Raw genomic sequence first — 24,657 nt, 5'->3', positions numbered from 1 at the left:
CACCTGCACAGCACAAGTTACATGTTACACAGGACCCTTCTCTGATATCACCTGCACAGCACAAGTTACATGTTACACAGGACCCTCCTCTGATATCACCTGCACAGGACAAGTTACATGTACACAGGACCCTTCTGATATCACCTGCACAGCACAAGTTACATGTTACACAGGACCCTTCTCTGATATCACCTGCACAGCACAAGTTACATGTTACACAGGACCCTTCTCTGATATCACCTGCACAGCACAAGTTACATGTTACACAGGACCCTTCTCTGATATCACCTGCACAGCACAAGTTACATGTTACACAGGACCCTTCTCTGATATCACCCGCACAGCACAAGTTACATGTTACAACACAGGACCCTTCTCTGATATCACCCGCACAGGACAAGTTACATGTTACACAGGACCCTTCTCTGATATCACCCGCACAGCACAAGTTACATGTTACACAGGACCCTTCTCTGATATCACCTGCACAGCACAAGTTACATGTTACACAGGACCCTTCTCTGATATCACCTGCACAGCACAAGTTACATGTTACACAGGACCCTTCTCTGATATCACCTGCACAGCACAAGTTACATGTTACACAGGACCCTTCTCTGATATCACCTGCACAGCACAAGTTACATGTTACACAGGACCCTTCTCTGATATCACCTGCACAGCACAAGTTACATGTTACACAGGACCCTTCTCTGATATCACCTGCACAGCACAAGTTACATGTTACACAGGACCCTTCTCTGATATCACCTGCACAGCACAAGTTACATGTTACACAGGACCCTTCTCTGATATCACCTGCACAGCACAAGTTACATGTTACACAGGACCCTTCTCTGATATCACCTGCACAGCACAAGTTACATGTTACACAGGACCCTTCTCTGATATCACCTGCACAGCACAAGTTACATGTTACACAGGACCCTCCTCTGATATCACCTGCACAGCACAAGTTACATGTTACACAGGACCCTCCTCTGATATCACCTGCACAGCACAAGTTACATGTTACACAGGACCCTTCTCTGATATCACCTGCACAGCACAAGTTACATGTTACACAGGACCCTTCTCTGATATCACCTGCACAGGACAAGTTACATGTTACACAGGACCCTCCTCTGATATCACCTGCACAGGACAAGTTACATGTTACACAGGACCCTCCTCTGATATCACCTGCACAGCACAAGTTACATGTTACACAGGACCCTTCTCTGATATCACCTGCACAGGACAAGTTACATGTTACACAGGACCCTTCTCTGATATCACCTGCACAGCACAAGTTACATGTTACACAGGACCCTTCTCTGATATCACCCGCACAGCACAAGTTACATGTTACACAGGACCCTTCTCTGATATCACCCGCACAGGACAAGTTACATGTTACACAGGACCCTTCTCTGATATCACCCGCACAGCACAAGTTACATGTTACACAGGACCCTTCTCTGATATCACCCGCACAGGACAAGTTACATGTTACACAGGACCCTTCTCTGATATCACCTGCACAGCACAAGTTACATGTTACACAGGACCCTTCTCTGATATCACCTGCACAGCACAAGTTACATATTACACAGGACCCTTCTCTGATATCACCTGCACAGCACAAGTTACATGTTACACAGGACCCTTCTCTGATATCACCTGCACAGGACAAGTTACATGTTACACAGGGACCCTCCTCTGATATCACCTGCACAGCACAAGTTACATGTTACACAGGACCCTTCTCTGATATCACCTGCACAGGACAAGTTACATGTTACACAGGACCCTTCTCTGATATCACCTGCATAGCACAAGTTACATGTTACACAGGACCCTTCTCTGATATCACCTGCACAGGACAAGTTACATGTTACACAGGACCCTCCTCTGATATCACCTGCACAGCACAAGTTACATGTTACACAGGACCCTTCTCTGATATCACCTGCACAGCACAAGTTACATGTTACACAGGACCCTTCTCTGATATCACCTGCACAGCACAAGTTACATGTTACACAGGACCCTCCTCTGATATCACCTGCACAGCACAAGTTACATGTTACACAGTACCCTTCTCTGATATCACCTGCACAGCACAAGTTACATGTTACACAGGACCCTTCTCTGATATCACCTGCACAGCACAAGTTACATGTTACACAGGACCCTTCTCTGATATCACCTGCACAGCACAAGTTACATGTTACACAGGACCCTCCTCTGATATCACCTGCACAGGACAAGTTACATGTTACACAGGACCCATCTCTGATATCACCTGCACAGCACAAGTTACATGTTACACAGGACCCTTCTCTGATATCACCTGCACAGCACAAGTTACATGTTACACAGGACCCTTCTCTGATATCACCTGCACAGCACAAGTTACATGTTACACAGGACCCTTCTCTGATATCACCTGCACAGCACAAGTTACATGTTACACAGGACCCTTCTCTGATATCACCTGCACAGCACAAGTTACATGTTACACAGGACCCTTCTCTGATATCACCTGCACAGCACAAGTTACATGTTACACAGGACCCTTCTCTGATATCACCTGCACAGCACAAGTTACATGTTACACAGGACCCTTCTCTGATATCACCTGCACAGGACAAGTTACATGTTACACAGGACCCTTCTCTGATATCACCTGCACAGCACAAGTTACATGTTACACAGGACCCTTCTCTGATATCACCTGCACAGCACAAGTTACATGTTACACAGGACCCTTCTCTGATATCACCTGCACAGGACAAGTTACATGTTACACAGGACCCTCCTCTGATATCACCTGCACAGGACAAGTTACATGTTACACAGGACCCTTCTCTGATATCACCTGCACAGCACAAGTTACATGTTACACAGGACCCTTCTCTGATATCACCTGCACAGGACAAGTTACATGTTACACAGGACCCTTCTCTGATATCACCTGCACAGCACAAGTTACATGTTACACAGGACCCTTCTCTGATATCACCTGCACAGCACAAGTTACATGTTACACAGGACCCTCCTCTGATATCACCTGCACAGGACAAGTTACATGTTACACAGGACCCTTCTCTGATATCACCTGCACAGGACAAGTTACATGTTACACAGGACCCTTCTCTGATATCACCTGCACAGGACAAGTTACATGTTACACAGGACCCTTCTCTGATATCACCTGCACAGCACAAGTTACATGTTACACAGGACCCTTCTCTGATATCACCTGCACAGCACAAGTTACATGTTACACAGGACCCTTCTCTGATATCACCTGCACAGCACAAGTTACATGTTACACAGGACCCTTCTCTGATATCACCTGCACAGGACAAGTTACATGTTACACAGGACCCTTCTCTGATATCACCTGCACAGCACAAGTTACATGTTACACAGGACCCTTCTCTGATATCACCTGCACAGCACAAGTTACATGTTACACAGGACCCTTCTCTGATATCACCTGCACAGCACAAGTTACATGTTACACAGGACCCTCCTCTGATATCACCTGCACAGCACAAGTTACATGTTACACAGACACTTCTCTGATATCACCTGCACAGGACAAGTTACATGTTACACAGGACCCTTCTCTGATATCACCTGCACAGCACAAGTTACATGTTACACAGGATCCTTCTCTGATATCACCTGCACAGCACAAGTTACATGTTACACAGGACCCTCCTCTGATATCACCTGCACAGCACAAGTTACATGTTACACAGGACCCCTTCTCTGATATCACCTGCACAGCACAAGTTACATGTCACACAGGACCCTTCTCTGATATCACCTGCACAGGACAAGTTACATGTTACACAGGACCCTCCTCTGATATCACCTGCACAGGACAAGTTACATGTTACACAGGACCCTTCTCTGATATCACCTGCACAGCACAAGTTACATGTCACACAGGACCCTTCTCTGATATCACCTGCACAGCACAAGTTACATGTTACACAGGACCCTTCTCTGATATCACCTGCACAGCACAAGTTACATGTTACACAGGACCCTTCTCTGATATCACCTGCACAGCACAAGTTACATGTTACACAGGACCCTTCTCTGATATCACCTGCACAGGACAAGTTACATGTTACACAGGACCCTCCTCTGATATCACCTGCACAGCACAAGTTACATGTTACACAGGACCCTTCTCTGATATCACCTGCACAGGACAAGTTACATGTTACACAGGACCCTTCTCTGATATCACCTGCACAGCACAAGTTACATGTTACACAGGACCCTTCTCTGATATCACCTGCACAGGACAAGTTACATGTTACACAGGACCCTTCTCTGATATCACCTGCACAGCACAAGTTACATGTTACACAGGACCCTCCTCTGATATCACCTGCACAGGACAAGTTACATGTTACACAGGACTCTTCTCTGATATCACCTGCACAGCACAAGTTACATGTTACACAGGACCCTTCTCTGATATCACCTGCACAGCACAAGTTACATGTTACACAGGACCCTTCTCTGATATCACCTGCACAGGACAAGTTACATGTTACACAGGACCCTTCTCTGATATCACCTGCACAGGACAAGTTACATGTTACACAGGACCCTTCTCTGATATCACCTGCACAGCACAAGTTACATGTTACACAGGACCCTTCTCTGATATCACCTGCACAGGACAAGTTACATGTTACACAGGACCCTTCTCTGATATCACCTGCACAGCACAAGTTACATGTTACACAGGACCCTCCTCTGATATCACCTGCACAGGACAAGTTACATGTTACACAGGACCCTTCTCTGATATCACCTGCACAGCACAAGTTACATGTTACACAGGACCCTTCTCTGATATCACCTGCACAGCACAAGTTACATGTTACACAGGACCCTTCTCTGATATCACCTGCACAGGACAAGTTACATGTTACACAGGACCCTTCTCTGATATCACCTGCACAGCACAAGTTACATGTTACACAGGACCCTCCTCTGATATCACCTGTACAGGACAAGTTACATGTTACACAGGACCCTTCTCTGATATCACCTGCACAGGACAAGTTACATGTTACACAGGACCCTTCTCTGATATCACCTGCACAGGACAAGTTACATGTTACACAGGACCCTTCTCTGATATCACCTGCACAGGACAAGTTACATGTTACACAGGACCCTTCTCTGATATCACCTGCACAGCACAAGTTACATGTTACACAGGACCCTTCTCTGATATCACCTGCACAGCACAAGTTACATGTTACACAGGACCCTTCTCTGATATCACCTGCACAGGACAAGTTACATGTTACACAGGACCCTCCTCTGATATCACCTGCACAGGACAAGTTACATGTTACACAGGACCCTTCTCTGATATCACCTGCACAGCACAAGTTACATGTCACACAGGACCCTTCTCTAATATCACCTGCACAGCACAAGTTACATGTTACACAGGACCCTTCTCTGACATCACCTGCACAGCACAAGTTACATGTTACACAGGACCCTTCTCTGATATCACCTGCACAGCACAAGTTACATGTTACACGGGACCCTTCTCTGATATCACCTGCACAGCACAAGTTACATGTTACACGGGACCCTTCTCTGATATCACCTGCACAGCACAAGTTACATGTTACACAGGACCCTTCTCTGATATCACCTGCACAGCACAAGTTACATGTTACACAGGACCCTCCTCTGATATCACCTGCACAGGACAAGTTACATGTTACACAGGACCCTTCTCTGATATCACCTGCACAGCACAAGTTACATGTTACACAGGACCCTTCTCTGATATCACCTGCACAGCACAAGTTACATGTTACACAGGACCCTTCTCTGATATCACCTGCACAGCACAAGTTACATGTTACACAGGACCCTCCTCTGATATCACCTGCACAGCACAAGTTACATGTTACACAGGACCCTTCTCTGATATCACCTGCACAGGACAAGTTACATGTTACACAGGACCCTCCTCTGATATCACCTGCACAGCACAAGTTACATGTTACACAGGACCCTTCTCTGATATCACCTGCACAGCACAAGTTACATGTTACACAGGACCCTTCTCTGATATCACCTGCACAGCACAAGTTACATGTTACACAGGACCCTTCTCTGATATCACCTGCACAGCACAAGTTACATGTTACACAGGACCCTTCTCTGATATCACCCGCACAGCACAAGTTACATGTTACACAGGACCCTTCTCTGATATCACCCGCACAGGACAAGTTACATGTTACACAGGACCCTTCTCTGATATCACCCGCACAGCACAAGTTACATGTTACACAGGACCCTTCTCTGATATCACCTGCACAGGACAAGTTACATGTTACACAGGACCCTTCTCTGATATCACCTGCACAGGACAAGTTACATGTTACACAGGACCCTTCTCTGATATCACCTGCACAGTACAAGTTACATGTTACACAGGACCCTTCTCTTATATCACCTGCACAGCACAAGTTACATGTTACACAGGACCCTCCTCTGATATCACCTGCACAGCACAAGTTACATGTTACACAGGACCCTTCTCTGATATCACCTGTACAGCACAAGTTACATGTTACACAGGACCCTTCTCTGATATCACCTGCACAGCACAAGTTACATGTTACACAGGACCCTTCTCTGATATCACCTGCACAGCACAAGTTACATGTTACACAGGACCCTTCTCTGATATCACCTGCACAGGACAAGTTACATGTTACACAGGACCCTTCTCTGATATCACCTGCACAGGACAAGTTACATGTTACACAGGACCCTTCTCTGATATCACCTGCACAGCACAAGTTACATGTTACACAGGACCCTCCTCTGATATCACCTGCACAGGACAAGTTACATGTTACACAGGACCCTTCTCTGATATCACCTGCACAGCACAAGTTACATGTTACACAGGACCCTTCTCTGATATCACCTGCACAGGACAAGTTACATGTTACACAGGACCCTTCTCTGATATCACCTGCACAGCACAAGTTACATGTTACACAGGACCCTTCTCTGATATCACCTGCACAGGACAAGTTACATGTTACACAGGACCCTTCTCTGATATCACCTGCACAGCACAAGTTACATGTTACACAGGACCCTTCTCTGATATCACCTGCACAGCACAAGTTACATGTTACACAGGACCCTTCTCTGATATCACCTGCACAGCACAAGTTACATGTTACACAGGACCCTTCTCTGATATCACCTGCACAGCACAAGTTACATGTTACACAGGACCCTTCTCTGATATCACCTGCACAGCACAAGTTACATGTTACACAGGACCCTTCTCTGATATCACCTGCACAGCACAAGTTACATGTTACACAGGACCCTTCTCTGATATCACCTGCACAGCACAAGTTACATGTTACACAGGACCCTTCTCTGATATCACCTGCACAGCACAAGTTACATGTTACACAGGACCCTTCTCTGATATCACCTGCACAGCACAAGTTACATGTTACACAGGACCCTTCTCTGATATCACCTGCACAGCACAAGTTACATGTTACACAGGACCCTCCTCTGATATCACCTGCACAGCACAAGTTACATGTTACACAGGACCCTTCTCTGATATCACCTGCACAGCACAAGTTACATGTTACACAGGACCCTCCTCTGATATCACCTGCACAGGACAAGTTACATGTTACACAGGACCCTTCTCTGATATCACCTGCACAGGACAAGTTACATGTTACACAGGACCCTTCTCTGATATCACCTGCACAGCACAAGTTACATGTTACACAGGACCCTTCTCTGATATCACCTGCACAGGACAAGTTACATGTTACACAGGACCCTTCTCTGATATCACCTGCACAGCACAAGTTACATGTTACACAGGACCCTTCTCTGATATCACCTGCACAGGACAAGTTACATGTTACACAGGACCCTTCTCTGATATCACCTGCACAGCACAAGTTACATGTTACACAGGACCCTTCTCTGATATCACCTGCACAGGACAAGTTACATGTTACACAGGACCCTTCTCTGATATCACCTGCACAGGACAAGTTACATGTTACACAGGACCCTTCTCTGATATCACCTGCACAGTACAAGTTACATGTTACACAGGATCCTTCTCTGATATCACCTGCACAGCACAAGTTACATGTTACACAGGACCCTCCTCTGATATCACCTGCACAGCACAAGTTACATGTTACACAGGACCCTTCTCTGATATCACCTGCACAGCACAAGTTACATGTTACACAGGACCCTTCTCTGATATCACCTGCACAGGACAAGTTACATGTTACACAGGACCCTTCTCTGATATCACCTGCACAGCACAAGTTACATGTTACACAGGACCCTTCTCTGATATCACCTGCACAGGACAAGTTACATGTTACACAGGACCCTTCTCTGATATCACCTGCACAGCACAAGTTACATGTTACACAGGACCCTCCTCTGATATCACCTGCACAGGACAAGTTACATGTTACACAGGACCCTTCTCTGATATCACCTGCACAGCACAAGTTACATGTTACACAGGACCCTCCTCTGATATCACCTGCACAGGACAAGTTACATGTTACACAGGACCCTCCTCTGATATCACCTGCACAGGACAAGTTACATGCTACACAGGACCCTTCTCTGATATCACCTGCACAGCACAAGTTACATGTTACACAGGACCCTTCTCTGATATCACCTGCACAGGACAAGTTACATGTTACACAGGACCCTTCTCTGATATCACCTGCACAGCACAAGTTACATGTTACACAGGACCCTTCTCTGATATCACCTGCACAAGTTACATGTTACACAGGACCCTTCTCTGATATCACCTGCACAGCACAAGTTACATGTTACACAGGACCCTTCTCTGATATCACCTGCACAGCACAAGTTACATGTTACACAGGACCCTTCTCTGATATCACCTGCACAGCACAAGTTACATGTTACACAGGACCCTTCTCTGATATCACCTGCACAGCACAAGTTACATGTTACAGAGCACCCTTCTCTGATATCACCTGCACAGCACAAGTTACATGTTACATAGGACCCTTCTCTGATATCACCTGCACAGCACAAGTTACATGTTACACAGGACCCTTCTCTGATATCACCTACACAGGACAAGTTACATGTTACACAGGACCCTTCTCGGATATCACCTGCACAGCACAAGTTACATGTTACACAGGACCCTTCTCTGATATCACCTGCACAGCACAAGTTACATGTTACACAGGACCCTTCTCTGATATCACCTGCACAGCACAAGTTACATGTTACACAGGACCCTTCTCTGATATCACCTGCACAGCACAAGTTACATGTTACACAGGACCCTTCGCTGATATCACCTGCACAGGACAAGTTACATGTTACACAGGACCCTTCTCTGATATCACCTGCACAGGACAAGTTACATGTTACACAGGACCCTTCTCTGATATCACCTGCACAGCACAAGTTACATGTTACACAGGACCCTTCTCTGATATCACCTGCACAGCACAAGTTACATGTTACACAGGACCCTTCTCTGATATCACCTGCACAGGACAAGTTACATGTTACACAGGACCCTTCTCTGATATCACCTGCACAGCACAAGTTACATGTTACACAGGACCCTTCTCTGATATCACCTGCACAGCACAAGTTACATGTTACACAGGACCCTCCTCTGATATCACCTGCACAGGACAAGTTACATGTTACACAGGACCCTTCTCTGATATCACCTGCACAGGACAAGTTACATGTTACACAGGACCCTTCTCTGATATCACCTGCACAGCACAAGTTACATGTTACACAGGACCCTCCTCTGATATCACCTGCACAGGACAAGTTACATGTTACACAGGACCCTTCTCTGATATCACCTGCATAGCACAAGTTACATGTTACACAGGACCCTTCTCTGATATCACCTGCACAGCACAAGTTACATGTTACACAGGACCCTTCTCTGATATCACCTGCACAGCACAAGTTACATGTTACACAGGACCCTTCTCTGATATCACCTGCACAGCACAAGTTACATGTTACACAGGACCCTCCTCTGATATCACCTGCACAGGACAAGTTACATGTTACACAGGACCCTCCTCTGATATCACCTGCACAGGACAAGTTACATGTTACACAGGACCCTTCTCTGATATCACCTGCACAGCACAAGTTACATGTTACATAGGACCCTTCTCTGATATCACCTGCACAGCACAAGTTACATGTTACACAGGACCCTTCTCTGATATCACCTGCACAGGACCCTTCTCTGATATCACCTGCACAGGACAAGTTACATGTTACACAGGACCCTTCTCTGATATCACCTGCACAGCACAAGTTACATGTTACACAGGACCCTTCTCTGATATCACCTGCACAGCACAAGTTACATGTTACACAGGACCCTTCTCTGATATCACCTGCACAGCACAAGTTACATGTTACACAGGACCCTTCTCTGATATCACCTGCACAGCACAAGTTACATGTTACACAGGACCCTTCTCTGATATCACCTGCACAGCACAAGTTACATGTTACACAGGACCCTTCTCTGATATCACCTGCACAGGACAAGTTACATGTTACACAGGACCCTTCTCTGATATCACCTGCACAGGACAAGTTACATGTTACACAGGACCCTTCTCTGATATCACCTGCACAGCACAAGTTACATGTTACACAGGACCCTCCTCTGATATCACCTGCACAGCACAAGTTACATGTTACACAGGACCCTTCTCTGATATCACCTGCACAGCACAAGTTACATGTTACACAGGACCCTTCTCTGATATCACCTGCACAGCACAAGTTACATGTTACACAGGACCCTCCTCTGATATCACGTGCACAGCACAAGTTACATGTTACACAGGACCCTTCTCTGATATCACCTGCACAGGACAAGTTACATGTTACACAGGACCCTTCTCTGATATCACCTGCACAGGACAAGTTACATGTTACACAGGACCCTTCTCTGATATCACCTGCACAGCACAAGTTACATGTTACACAGGACCCTTCTCTGATATCACCTGCACAGCACAAGTTACATGTTACACAGGACCCTTCTCTGATATCACCTGCACAGCACAAGTTACATGTTACACAGGACCCTTCTCTGATATCACCTGCACAGGACAAGTTACATGTTACACAGGACCCTTCTCTGATATCACCTGCACAGCACAAGTTACATGTTACACAGGACCCTCCTCTGATATCACCTGCACAGCACAAGTTACATGTTACACAGGACCCTTCTCTGATATCACCTGCACAGCACAAGTTACATGTTACACAGGACCCTCCTCTGATATCACCTGCACAGCACAAGTTACATGTTACACAGGACCCTTCTCTGATATCACCTGCACAGCACAAGTTACATGTTACACAGGACCCTTCTCTGATATCACCTGCACAGGACAAGTTACATGTTACACAGGACCCTTCTCTGATATCACCTGCACAGGACAAGTTACATGTTACACAGGACCCTTCTCTGATATCACCTGCACAGCACAAGTTACATGTTACACAGGACCCTTCTCTGATATCACCTGCACAGGACAAGTTACATGTTACACAGGACCCTTCTCTGATATCACCTGCACAGCACAAGTTACATGTTACACAGGACCCTTCTCTGATATCACCTGCACAGGACAAGTTACATGTTACACAGGACCCTTCTCTGATATCACCTGCACAGCACAAGTTACATGTTACACAGGACCCTTCTCTGATATCACCTGCACAGGACAAGTTACATGTTACACGGGACCCTCCTCTGATATCACCTGCACAGGACAAGTTACATGTTACACAGGACCCTCCTCTGATATCACCTGCACAGGACAAGTTACATGTTACACGGGACCCTCCTCTGATATCACCTGCACAGCACAAGTTACATGTTACACAGGACCCTTCTCTGATATCACCTGCACAGCACAAGTTACATGTTACACAGGACCCTCCTCTGATATCACCTGCACAGCACAAGTTACATGTTACACAGGACCCTTCTCTGATATCACCTGCACAGCACAAGTTACATGTTACACAGGACCCTCCTCTGATATCACCTGCACAGGACAAGTTACATGTTACACAGGACCCTTCTCTGATATCACCTGCACAGGACAAGTTACATGTTACACAGGACCCTTCTCTGATATCACCTGCACAGCACAAGTTACATGTTACACAGGACCCTTCTCTGATATCACCTGCACAGGACAAGTTACATGTTACACAGGACCCTTCTCTGATATCACCTGCACAGCACAAGTTACATGTTACACAGGACCCTTCTCTGATATCACCTGCACAAGTTACATGTTACACAGGACCCTTCTCTGATATCACCTGCACAGCACAAGTTATATGTTACACAGGACCCTTCTCTGATATCACCTGCACAGCACAAGTTACATGTTACACAGGACCCTTCTCTGATATCACCTGCACAGCACAAGTTGCATGTTACAGAGCACCCTTCTCTGATATCACCTGCACAGCACAAGTTACATGTTACATAGGACCCTTCTCTGATATCACCTGCACAGCACAAGTTACATGTTACACAGGACCCTTCTCTGATATCACCTGCACAGGACAAGTTACATGTTACACAGGACCCTTCTCTGATATCACCTGCACAGCACAAGTTACATGTTACACAGGACCCTTCTCTGATATCACCTGCACAGCACAAGTTACATGTTACACAGGACCCTTCTCTGATATCACCTGCACAGCACAAGTTACATGTTACACAGGACCCTTCTCTGATATCACCTGTACAGGACAAGTTACATGTTACACAGGACCCTTCTCTGATATCACCTGTACAGGACAAGTTACATGTTACACAGGACCCTTCTCTGATATCACCTGCACAGCACAAGTTACATGTTACACAGGACCCTCCTCTGATATCACCTGCACAGGACAAGTTACATGTTACACAGGACCCTTCTCTGATATCACCTGCATAGCACAAGTTACATGTTACACAGGACCCTTCTCTGATATCACCTGCACAGCACAAGTTACATGTTACACAGGACCCTCCTCTGATATCACCTGCACAGCACAAGTTACATGTTACACAGGACCCTTCTCTGATATCACCTGCACAGCACAAGTTACATGTTACACAGGACCCTTCTCTGATATCACCTGCACAGCACAAGTTACATGTTACACAGGACCCTCCTCTGATATCACCTGCACAGGACAAGTTACATGTTACACAGGACCCTTCTCTGACATCACCTGCACAGCACAAGTTACATGTTACATAGGACCCTTCTCTGATATCACCTGCACAGCACAAGTTACATGTTACACAGGACCCTTCTCTGATATCACCTGCACAGGACAAGTTACATGTTACACAGGACCCTTCTCTGATATCACCTACACAGGACAAGTTACATGTTACACAGGACCCTTCTCGGATATCACCTGCACAGCACAAGTTACATGTTACACAGGACCCTTCTCTGATATCACCTGCACAGCACAAGTTACATGTTACACAGGACCCTTCTCTGATATCACCTGCACAGCACAAGTTACATGTTACACAGGACCCTTCTCTGATATCACCTGCACAGCACAAGTTACATGTTACACAGGACCCTTCTCTGATATCACCTGCACAGCACAAGTTACATGTTACACAGGACCCTTCTCTGATATCACCTGCACAGGACAAGTTACATGTTACACAGGACCCTTCTCTGATATCACCTGCACAGGACAAGTTACATGTTACACAGGACCCTTCTCTGATATCACCTGCACAGCACAAGTTACATGTTACACAGGACCCTCCTCTGATATCACCTGCACAGCACAAGTTACATGTTACACAGGACCCTCCTCTGATATCACCTGCACAGCACAAGTTACATGTTACACAGGACCCTTCTCTGATATCACCTGCACAGCACAAGTTACATGTTACACAGGACCCTCCTCTGATATCACCTGCACAGCACAAGTTACATGTTACACAGGACCCTTCTCTGATATCACCTGCACAGCACAAGTTACATGTTACACAGGACCCTCCTCTGATATCACCTGCACAGGACAAGTTACATGTTACACAGGACCCTTCTCTGATATCACCTGCACAGGACAAGTTACATGTTACACAGGACCCTTCTCTGATATCACCTGCACAGCACAAGTTACATGTTACACAGGACCCTTCTCTGATATCACCTGCACAGGACAAGTTACATGTTACACAGGACCCTCCTCTGATATCACCTGCACAGCACAAGTTACATGTTACACAGGACCCTTCTCTGATATCACCTGCACAGGACAAGTTACATGTTACACAGGACCCTTCTCTGATATCACCTGCACAGCACAAGTTACATGTTACACAGGACCCTTCTCTGATATCACCTGCACAGGACAAGTTACATGTTACATAGGACCCTTCTCTGATATCACCTGCACAGGACAAGTTACATGTTACACAGGACCCTTCTTTGATATCACCTGCACAGTACAAGTTACATGTTACACAGGACCCTTCTCTGATATCACCTGCACAGCACAAGTTACATGTTACACAGGACCCTCCTCTGATATCACCTGCACAGCACAAGTTACATGTTACACAGGACCCTTCTCTGATATCACCTGCACAGCACAAGTTACATGTTACACAGGACCCTTCTCTGATATCACCTGCACAGCACAAGTTACATGTTACACAGGACCCTTCTCTGATATCACCTGCACAGGACAAGTTACATGTTACACAGGACCCTTCTCTGATATCACCTGCACAGCACAAGTTACATGTTACACAGGACCCTTCTCTGATATCACCTGCACAGCACAAGTTACATGTTACACAGGACCCTTCTCTGATATCACCTGCACAGCACAAGTTACATGTTACACAGGACCCTTCTCTGATATCACCTGCACAGGACAAGTTACATGTTACACAGGACCCTTCTCTGATATCACCTGCACAGCACAAGTTACATGTTACACAGGACCCTCCTCTGATATCACCTGCACAGGACAAGTTACATGTTACACAGGACCCTCCTCTGATATCACCTGCACAGGACAAGTTACATGTTACACAGGACCCTTCTCTGATATCACCTGCACAGGACAAGTTACATGTTACACAGGACCCTTCTCTGATATCACCTGCACAGGACAAGTTACATGTTACACAGGACCCTTCTCTGATATCACCTGCACAGCACAAGTTACATGTTACACAGGACCCTTCTCTGATATCACCGGCACAGCACAAGTTACATGTTACACAGGACCCTTCTCTGATATCACCTGCACAGCACAAGTTACATGTTACACAGGACCCTTCTCTGATATCACCTGCACAGCACAAGTTACATGTTACACAGGACCCTTCTCTGATATCACCTGCACAGCACAAGTTACATGTTACACAGGACCCTTCTCTGATATCACCTGCACAGCACAAGTTACATGTTACACAGGACCCTTCTCTGATATCACCTGCACAGCACAAGTTACATGTTACACAGGACCCTTCTCTGATATCACCTGCACAGCACAAGTTACATGTCACACAGGACCCTTCTCTGATATCACCTGCACAGCACAAGTTACATGTTACACAGGACCCCTTCTCTGATATCACCTGCACAGCACAAGTTACATGTTACACAGGACCCTCCTCTGATATCACCTGCACAGCACAAGTTACATGTTACACAGGACCCTCCTCTGATATCACCTGCACAGCACAAGTTACATGTTACACAGGACCCTTCTCTGATATCACCTGCACAGCACAAGTTACATGTTACACAGGACCCTTCTCTGATATCACCTGCACAGGACAAGTTACATGTTACACAGGACCCTCCTCTGATATCACCTGCACAGCACAAGTTACATGTTACACAGGACCCTTCTCTGATATCACCTGCACAGCACAAGTTACATGTTACACAGGACCCTCCTCTGATATCACCTGCACAGCACAAGTTACATGTTACACAGGACCCTTCTCTGATATCACCTGCACAGGACAAGTTACATGTTACACAGGACCCTTCTCTGATATCACCTGCACAGCACAAGTTACATGTCACACAGGACCCTTCTCTGATATCACCTGCACAGCACAAGTTACATGTTACACAGGACCCTTCTCTGATATCACCTGCACAGCACAAGTTACATGTTACACAGGACCCTTCTCTGATATCACCTGCACAGGACAAGTTACATGTTACACAGGACCCTTCTCTGATATCACCTGCACAGCACAAGTTACATGTTACACAGGACCCTTCTCTGATATCACCTGCACAGCACAAGTTACATGTTACACAGGACCCTTCTCTGATATCACCTGCACAGCACAAGTTACATGTTACACAGGACCCTTCTCTGATATCACCTGCACAGGACAAGTTACATGTTACACAGGACCCTTCTCTGATATCACCTGCACAGCACAAGTTACATGTTACACAGGACCCTTCTCTGATATCACCTGCACAGGACAAGTTACATGTTACACAGGACCCTCCTCTGATATCACCTGCACAGCACAAGTTACATGTTACACAGGGCCCTTCTCTGATATCACCTGCACAGGACAAGTTACATGTTACACAGGACACTTCTCTGATATCACCTGCACAGGACAAGTTACATGTTACACAGGACCCTCCTCTGATATCACCTGCACAGCACAAGTTACATGTTACACAGGACCCTTCTCTGATATCACCTGCACAGGACAAGTTACATTTTACACATGACCCTTCTCTGATATCACCTGCACAGGACAAGTTACATGTTACACAGGACCCTCCTCTGATATCACCTGCACAGCACAAGTTACATGTTACACAGGACCCTTCTCTGATATCACCTGCACAGCACAAGTTACATGTTACACAGGACCCTTCTCTGATATCACCTGCACAGCACAAGTTACATGTTACACAGGACCCTCCTCTGATATCACCTGCACAGCACAAGTTACATGTTACACAGGACCCTCCTCTGATATCACCTGCACAGCACAAGTTACATGTTACACAGGACCCTCCTCTGATATCACCTGCATAGGACAAGTTACATGTTACACAGGACCCTCCTCTGATATCACCTGCACAGGACAAGTTACATGTTACACAGGACCCTTCTCTGATATCACCTGCACAGGACAAGTTACATGTAACACAGGACCCTCCTCTGATATCACCTGCACAGGACAAGTTACATGTTACACAGGACCCTTCTCTGATATCACCTGCACAGCACAAGTTACATGTTACATAGGACCCCTTCTCTGATATCACCTGCACAGCACAAGTTACATGTTACATAGGACCCCTTCTCTGATATCACCTGCACAGCACAAGTTACATGTTACACAGGACCCTCCTCTGATATCACCTGCACAGCACAAGTTACATGTTACACAGGACCCTTCTCTGATATCACCTGCACAGGACAAGTTACATGTAACACAGGACCCTCCTCTGATATCACCTGCACAGGACAAGTTACATGTTACACAGGACCCTTCTCTGATATCACCTGCACAGCACAAGTTACATGTTACATAGGACCCCTTCTCTGATATCACCTGCACAGCACAAGTTACATGTTACATAGGACCCCTTCTCTGATATCACCTGCACAATTCTCGCATCCATTGAATTTGTGAGTATTTGGACAGTTTCTGCTTGAATATCTTTGCAGGATGTCAGAATAACCTCCCGGAGCTTCTGTTTTGATGTGAATGGAATCCCACCCTCATAGATATTTTGCTTGAGGATGCTCCAAAGGTTCTCAATAGGGTTGAGGTCAGGGGAACATGGGGGCCACACCATGAGTTTCTCTCCTTTTATGCCCATAGCAGCCAATGACACAGAGGTATTCTTTGCAGCATGAGATGGTGCATTGTCATGTATGAAGATAATTTTGCTACGGAAGGCACGGTCCTTCTTTTTGTACCACGGAAGAAAGTGGTCAGTCATAATCTCTATGTACTTTGCAGAGGTCATTTTCACACCGTCAGGGACCCTAAAGGGGCCTACCAGCTCTCTCCCCATGATTCCAGCCCAAAACATGACTCCGCCACCTCCTTGCTGAAGTCGCAGCCTTGTTGGGACATGGTGGCCATTCACCAACCATCCACTACTCCATTCATCTGGACCATCCAGGGTTGCACGGCACTCATCAGTAAACACCACGGTTTGAAAATGAGTCTTCATGTATTTCTGAGCCCACTGCAACCGTTTCTGCTTGTGAGCATTGTTTAGGGGTGGCCGAATAATAGCTTTATGCACACTTGCAAATCTCTGGAGGATCCTACACCTTGAGGTTCACGGGACTCCAGAGGCACCAGCGGCTTCAAATACCTGTTTGCTGCTTTGCAATGGCATTTTAGCAGCTGCTCTCCTAATCCTATTAATTTGTCTGGCAGAAACCTTCCTCATTATGCCTTTATCATTATGTTTTTATCTAAAACTAATTATCACAGGTGTCTGAGATTGATTACAATGATCCAAAGAGCCCTAAGACACAATACCATCCTTGAGTTTAATTGAAAAACTAATAATTAAATGTTTATGACACTTAAATCCAATGTGCATAATAATTTGGAACACGGTGTATATATATATATACTGTATGGCTGTATGGGAATATTATTTACGCACTATACTTTATCAGAGCTCTGTATTATACTATGATTTGCTCCTTATTACATGGGCACTGTATGGCAGTTTGCTCTCTGTATAATACTGATATTTAGCACTGTGTGTTATTTGACAGAGTTTTGCACTTTTATTTGGGCTTTATTGTTTTTCATTTTTCAAAAATAGGAGAATATCCACCATTGATGTTATACCCAGAAACCTCCGCAGACCTTGATCCAGACCTGGCGGACTCTCACCTGGAAAATCAAGTCCATAGTCCACTGGCCCTTCCTTCCAGCCCTCCCATAGCGTTTCATTCATTAGAAGATGGGGTGACATTGTTTGCCTTCCCTTCAGAGGGTGAATCGCGGCCTCTGCTACATTCAGCTGCAGACGTGAAGAGGTGACGTGATTTTGTTGTTCTTGCCATTATAAGCGGATAGATTCTGTGCACTTTCCTGGCGCAGCACAAATCCCTAACATTTCGCAGCTGCTACCTGTGAAGATCTGACATCCTGACAGCTGAGCGCGTCTGACTTCCCCGGTGATGTATCCCTCTCTTCACACTGAGGGTGCCCTCCAGCTGGGCCAGCGCCGGCGGATACAGAACATGACAGGGTGGTCACAGGACATGCGGGCACCCTACATGTGACGTGCCCTGTGCACACAGCCGATTATAATCAGATTTACTGCTCATCTTCTCTCCGAGCTGCAGGAAACTGTCAGGACTGTCCTAATACATAAGATGTCCTCTGGAGACGCCCCAACGAAACGCTGCGCCTCTGACTATACAGGGAGGGGGCAGATCAGCAAATCAATCAAGACAAATACAGAAATAAAGAGGCAGCAGAAAAGACCTGGTGACTCTATAATATACGTTATACGGGAGCGTTTCTGCGATGCAAATTACAGTCTGACCGCGGTTCTAAAGAGCCAAAGTAATATCATGAGGATCTACGACGCTGTTAGTTTAGGTCGTTAGACCCATGGGCCGGGATTTTTGTTAGTACGGGTCAATTGATACGCGCTGATGGAATTTGCAGCAGTAAGGCTCTGTTCACACACTTAACAAAATAGGGAAAACAGCTCCTGATTTTCAGCCGTTTTTAAGCACCCAGCGTTTTTTGCTGCATTTTTTACGGCCGTTTTTGGAGCTGTTTTTCTATTGAGTCAATGAAAAACTGCTCCAAAAACGGCTCAAGAAGTGACATGCTCTTCTTTTTACGGGGAGTCTTTTTACGCGCTATTTTTTTAAAATGAGGCGTAACTCCCCGTTAGAACAGAACGCCGTATTTCCCATTGAAATCAATGGGCAGATGTTTGTAGGAGTTCTGCTTGCGATTTTTCAGCCGTTTCTCGGGACGTTTACGGCTGAAAATAGTTCGCTTGAACATACCCTCAGACGGTTGCAGAATTCTGCCTGTATTACGTTCGTGTGAAACTGGCCTTAGGCTAGAAAAATCTTTGCTATACAGATGTAGCCAAGTTTATCTAGACTCTGATAACTTGCTGCAGCGTGATATCACACGACAAAAGTCATTGAAAAAGTTACGTTAAAGTTTCTTGCCACTGTGTATTTAATGCGTTAAAAGTCAAGATATAGTTGGCTACATCTGTATAATCTCCCATTGTATTGCATTGCATTAAAAAGCACAGGGGGCCAGTGGTTAGTACTGTTACCTCGCAGCGCTGGGGTCCCGGCTTGGAGTCTGACCGCGGGCTACATCTGCATGGAGTTTCTACGTTCTCGCCCTATTTGTGTGGGTTTCCTCCAGGTCCTCCGGGTTCTTCCCCCACTTCAGAAACAAACAGATAGGAATTTAGATTGTGAGCCCCAACGAGGACAGTGAGTGATGACAATGACTGTACAGCGCTGCGGAATAGGTTGGCGCTATATAAGCAACGAAAATAAAAGCAGCATCGACTTTTCAATATGGTTAAAAAAAAAATCCGATACATTCTGGCCGGACGTACAACAACAAGAACCTGTTTTGGCAGATATTGGGTCCTTAGAAGTCGATGTCCACATTTGTCATATTCCCAGGGCCCACGCTGAACATACACTACAAGAGCAGTCTGAACAGAGCCTTACCCTGCAGTAATGTATACGCAGATTATTCCGTCATTACTATTCCAAAAGGGGATGTTACCCAACAAATCTGCCTATTTGTACGGACATGAAAGAGATGGGACTGCACCAATGCACAGGCAGGTTTACCATTGGGATGCTGGGTGATAACCCTAGCGGAAGCCCTGATAGTGCGACAATGGTGGTCACCCAACTTTCCCAGAAAGAGATATAACTAAGACAAGGTTGAATAAATCATCTGTAAAGAAGAAAGCATCTGAAGGATGTGGATATTTATGTGGAATATCCCTTTAAGGCCTCATTTACACGAGCGTGTGCGTTTTGCGCGCGCAAAAAAACGCTGCGTTTTGCGTGCGCAAAAGGCAATTGACAGCTCCGTGTGTCATCCGTGTATGATGCGCGGCTGCGTGATTTTCGCGCAGCCGCCATCATAGAGATGAGGTAGTCAACGCCCGTCACTGTCCAAGGTGCTGAAAGAGCTAACTGATCGGCAGTAACTCTTTCAGCACCCTCGACAGTGAATGCCGATCACAATATACACCAACCTGTGAATAAAAAAAGACGTTCACACTTACCATGAACTGCCTGCTTCCTCCAGTCCGGTCTCCCGGCCGTTGACTTGGTGACGCGTCCCTCTCTTGTCATCCGGCCCCACCTCCCAGGATGACGCGGCAGGCCATGAGACCGCTGCAGCCTGTGATTGGCTGCAGCCTGTGCTTGGCCTGTGATTGGCTGCAGCTGTCACTTGGCCTGAATTGTCATCCCGGGAGGTCGGACTGGAGGAAGGAGCCGGGACTTATCGGTAAGTCAGAACTTCTGTTTTTTTTTACACGTATATGTATATTGTGATCGAAAGTCACTGTCCATGGTGCTGAAACAGTTTAAGTCTTTGAGCACCGTGGGCAGTGACTGTCTCCTGACGTCGCGTACCCGAACATTTTTTGCCGGGTTCGGTTAAAACGAGTTCGGCCGAACCCGGTGAAGTTCGGTGCGCTCATCTCTAATTTGACACTCCGTTTGGATGTTTGTAACCAGAAAAGCACGTGGTGCTTTTCTGTTTACATTCATCCTTTTGACAGCTCTTGCGTGATTTTCGCGCATGCAACGCAGGACCGTCAGTGTGGCATGCGTTGTTTTCACGCACCCATTGAAGTCAATGGGTGCGTGTTGCGTGAAAAACGCAAGAATATAGAACATGTCGTGAGTTTTACGCAACGCACTCACGCAGCGCAAAATTCACGCATCGTCTAAACAGCCCCATAGACTATTATAGGTGCGTACGACACGCGTGAAAAGCACGCGCGTCGCACGCGCGTATAATACGCTCGTGTAAATGAGGCCTAACTGTGTGGAAAGCCACAGCGACTGTGTCCTGGTAAAAACATGGAAAAGATGTGGCTTAAAGAGGCTGTCACCACATTATAAGTGGTCTATATTGTACATGTTGTGATCGGCGCTGTAATGTAGAGAACAGTGGTCCTAGTAATAAAGAGGCTCTGTCACCACATTATAAGTGGCCTATATTGTACATGATGTGATCGGCGCTGTAATGTAGATAACAGTGGTCCTAGTAATAAAGAGGCTCTGTCACCACATTATAAGTGGCCTATATTGTACATGATGTGATCATCGCTGTAATGTAGATAACAGTGGTCCTAGTAATAAAGAGGCTGTCACCACATTATAAGTGGTCTATATTGTACATGATGTGATCGGCGCTGTAATGTAGATAACAGTGGTCCTAGTAATAAAGAGGCTCTGTCACCACATTATAAGTGGCCTATATTGTACATGATGTGATCGGCGCTGTAATGTAGATTATAGCAGTGTTTTTTATTTAGAAAAACTATCATTTTTGACGGAGTTATGACCTATATTAGCTTTATGCTGTTGAGTTTCTCAATGGACAACTGGGTGTGTTTTACTATATGACCAAGTGGGCGTTGTGGAGAGAAGTGTATGACGCTGACCAATCAGTGACCAATCAGCGTCATACACTTCTCGCCATTCATTTACACTGCACTAGCGATATAGTTATATCGCTATGTGCAGCCACATACACAAACACTAACATTACTGCAGTGTCCTGACAATGAATATACATTACCTCCAGCCAGGACGTCATGTGCAGTGGCAGATTATCATTAGAGCGGTTCGGGCGGCCACCCGGGGCCCAAGGCTCCCAGGGGGCCCATGGCCGCTCGAACCGCACAAGACCGCACGGGCCCCCTCATGCCTGGTGTCGTTGCTAGCACCGGAGGTGGCCCCGGTGCTTGCGGCAGCCACATTCATTTGTATCTGAGTCCTCAGATACAAACGAATATTATAGGCTGCAGGCCACATTAGGATTGCAGCATATCAGGCGCTGGGAAGACTCCCTGCGCAGGCCGGCGTGATGAGGTACTGCATCAAGGCGGTCTGCGCATGCGTCTAGTCGGGAGGCTTCACATGCGTCCAGCTTGAGCGGCCGCAACGAGAACGCAGCAAGGTAAGTAAAATATATGTTTATTTATTTTTAGCGCTGTGCATATATTCAAGGTGGGGGGGGGAGTGTTCCGTGACACTATATACAAGAGGGGGGGGAGTTCTCCATGACACTATATACAAGGGGGGAGTGCTGGGTGGCCCTATATACAAGGGGGAGGGTAACGCTGTATGGGCCTATATACAAGGGGGGAGGGGAGCACTGTGTGGGGGGAGTGCTCTGTGACACTATATACAAGGGGGGGAGTTCTCTGTCACACTATATACAAGGGGGAGGGGTGCACTGTGTGGCACTATATACAAAGGGGAAGCGCTGTGTGCACTATATACAAGGGGAGCGCTGTGTGACACTATATACAAGGGGGGCTGTGTGGCGCTATCCACAGCGGTATGTGTGTGGCGCTCTTTACAGGGGGGCTCTGTGGCGCTATTTACAAGAGGGGGAGGGCTGAATGGCGCTATCTATAGGGGCTGTGTGTAACGCTCTACGGGGGGATGTGTGTGGCGCTATCTATGGGGCTGTGTAATATCTACAGGCGCTGTGTGTGGCACTATGTACAGGGTCTGTGTGTGGCACTATGTACAGGGGTCTGTGTGTGGCACTATGTACAGGGGTTGTGTGTGGCGCTATGTACAGGGGCTGTGTGTAGCACTATGTACAGGGGCTGGGTGTGGCACTATGTACAGGGGACTGTGTGTGGCGCTATCTATGGGGGGTGTGTAATATCTACAGGGGACTGTACGTGGCACTATGTACAGGGGGCTGTGTGTGGCACTATGTACAGGGGACTGTGTGTGGCACTATGTACAGGGGGCTGTGTGTGGCACTGTGTACAGGGGGCTGTGTGTATGTGGTGTTTTACTGCGTTTGGTATTATTATATTCAGGCGCGCAGTCTTTGGTGCTATTATATGTAGGGGCACAGTATGTGGCACCATGATAACTTTATTTTCGTTTATAGGTGTGGAAATGTTGGAAAAGTGAGGAGCCACAGACATCTGAGTGGCAAATTCTGCAGAAATGGGTCATGGCCGGGAGAAGTCGTCATGAGCTCTGGACCGGATGGAGAAGAAAAGAGAAAAAAAACGACTAGAATCTTAGATGTCGTCACCTGTGAGTCACTAGATTTATAGAGAATCTGTCACCTCTCCTGACATTTTTATTATAGGAAATCCTTGTATTTCACAAAAAGTCTTTCTGCAGTCCAGGACTGATAGACAATTCCCCTTGTCAGGAGGATGT

At 46.4% G+C, this 24,657-nt stretch overlaps 1 long non-coding RNA gene across 1 annotated transcript in view; it reads right to left on the bottom strand.

Moving 5' to 3' along the window:
- Positions 1-20,633, bottom strand: part of LOC142656154 (uncharacterized) — a 79,434-nt gene extending 58,801 nt beyond the window's left edge. The window contains exon 1 of the long non-coding RNA XR_012849592.1: positions 20,523-20,633. This is a non-coding gene — a long non-coding RNA (uncharacterized LOC142656154). The remainder of the gene's footprint in view (positions 1-20,522) is intronic.
- Positions 20,634-24,657: the final 4,024 nt, after the last annotated feature.

The sequence above is a fragment of the Rhinoderma darwinii genome, chromosome 6, assembly GCF_050947455.1.
Source record: "Rhinoderma darwinii isolate aRhiDar2 chromosome 6, aRhiDar2.hap1, whole genome shotgun sequence".
NCBI classification, from domain to species: domain Eukaryota; kingdom Metazoa; phylum Chordata; class Amphibia; order Anura; family Rhinodermatidae; genus Rhinoderma; species Rhinoderma darwinii.
The sequence above is the reverse complement of the archived record's forward strand: the minus strand, read 5'-3'. Positions and strand labels throughout refer to the sequence as shown.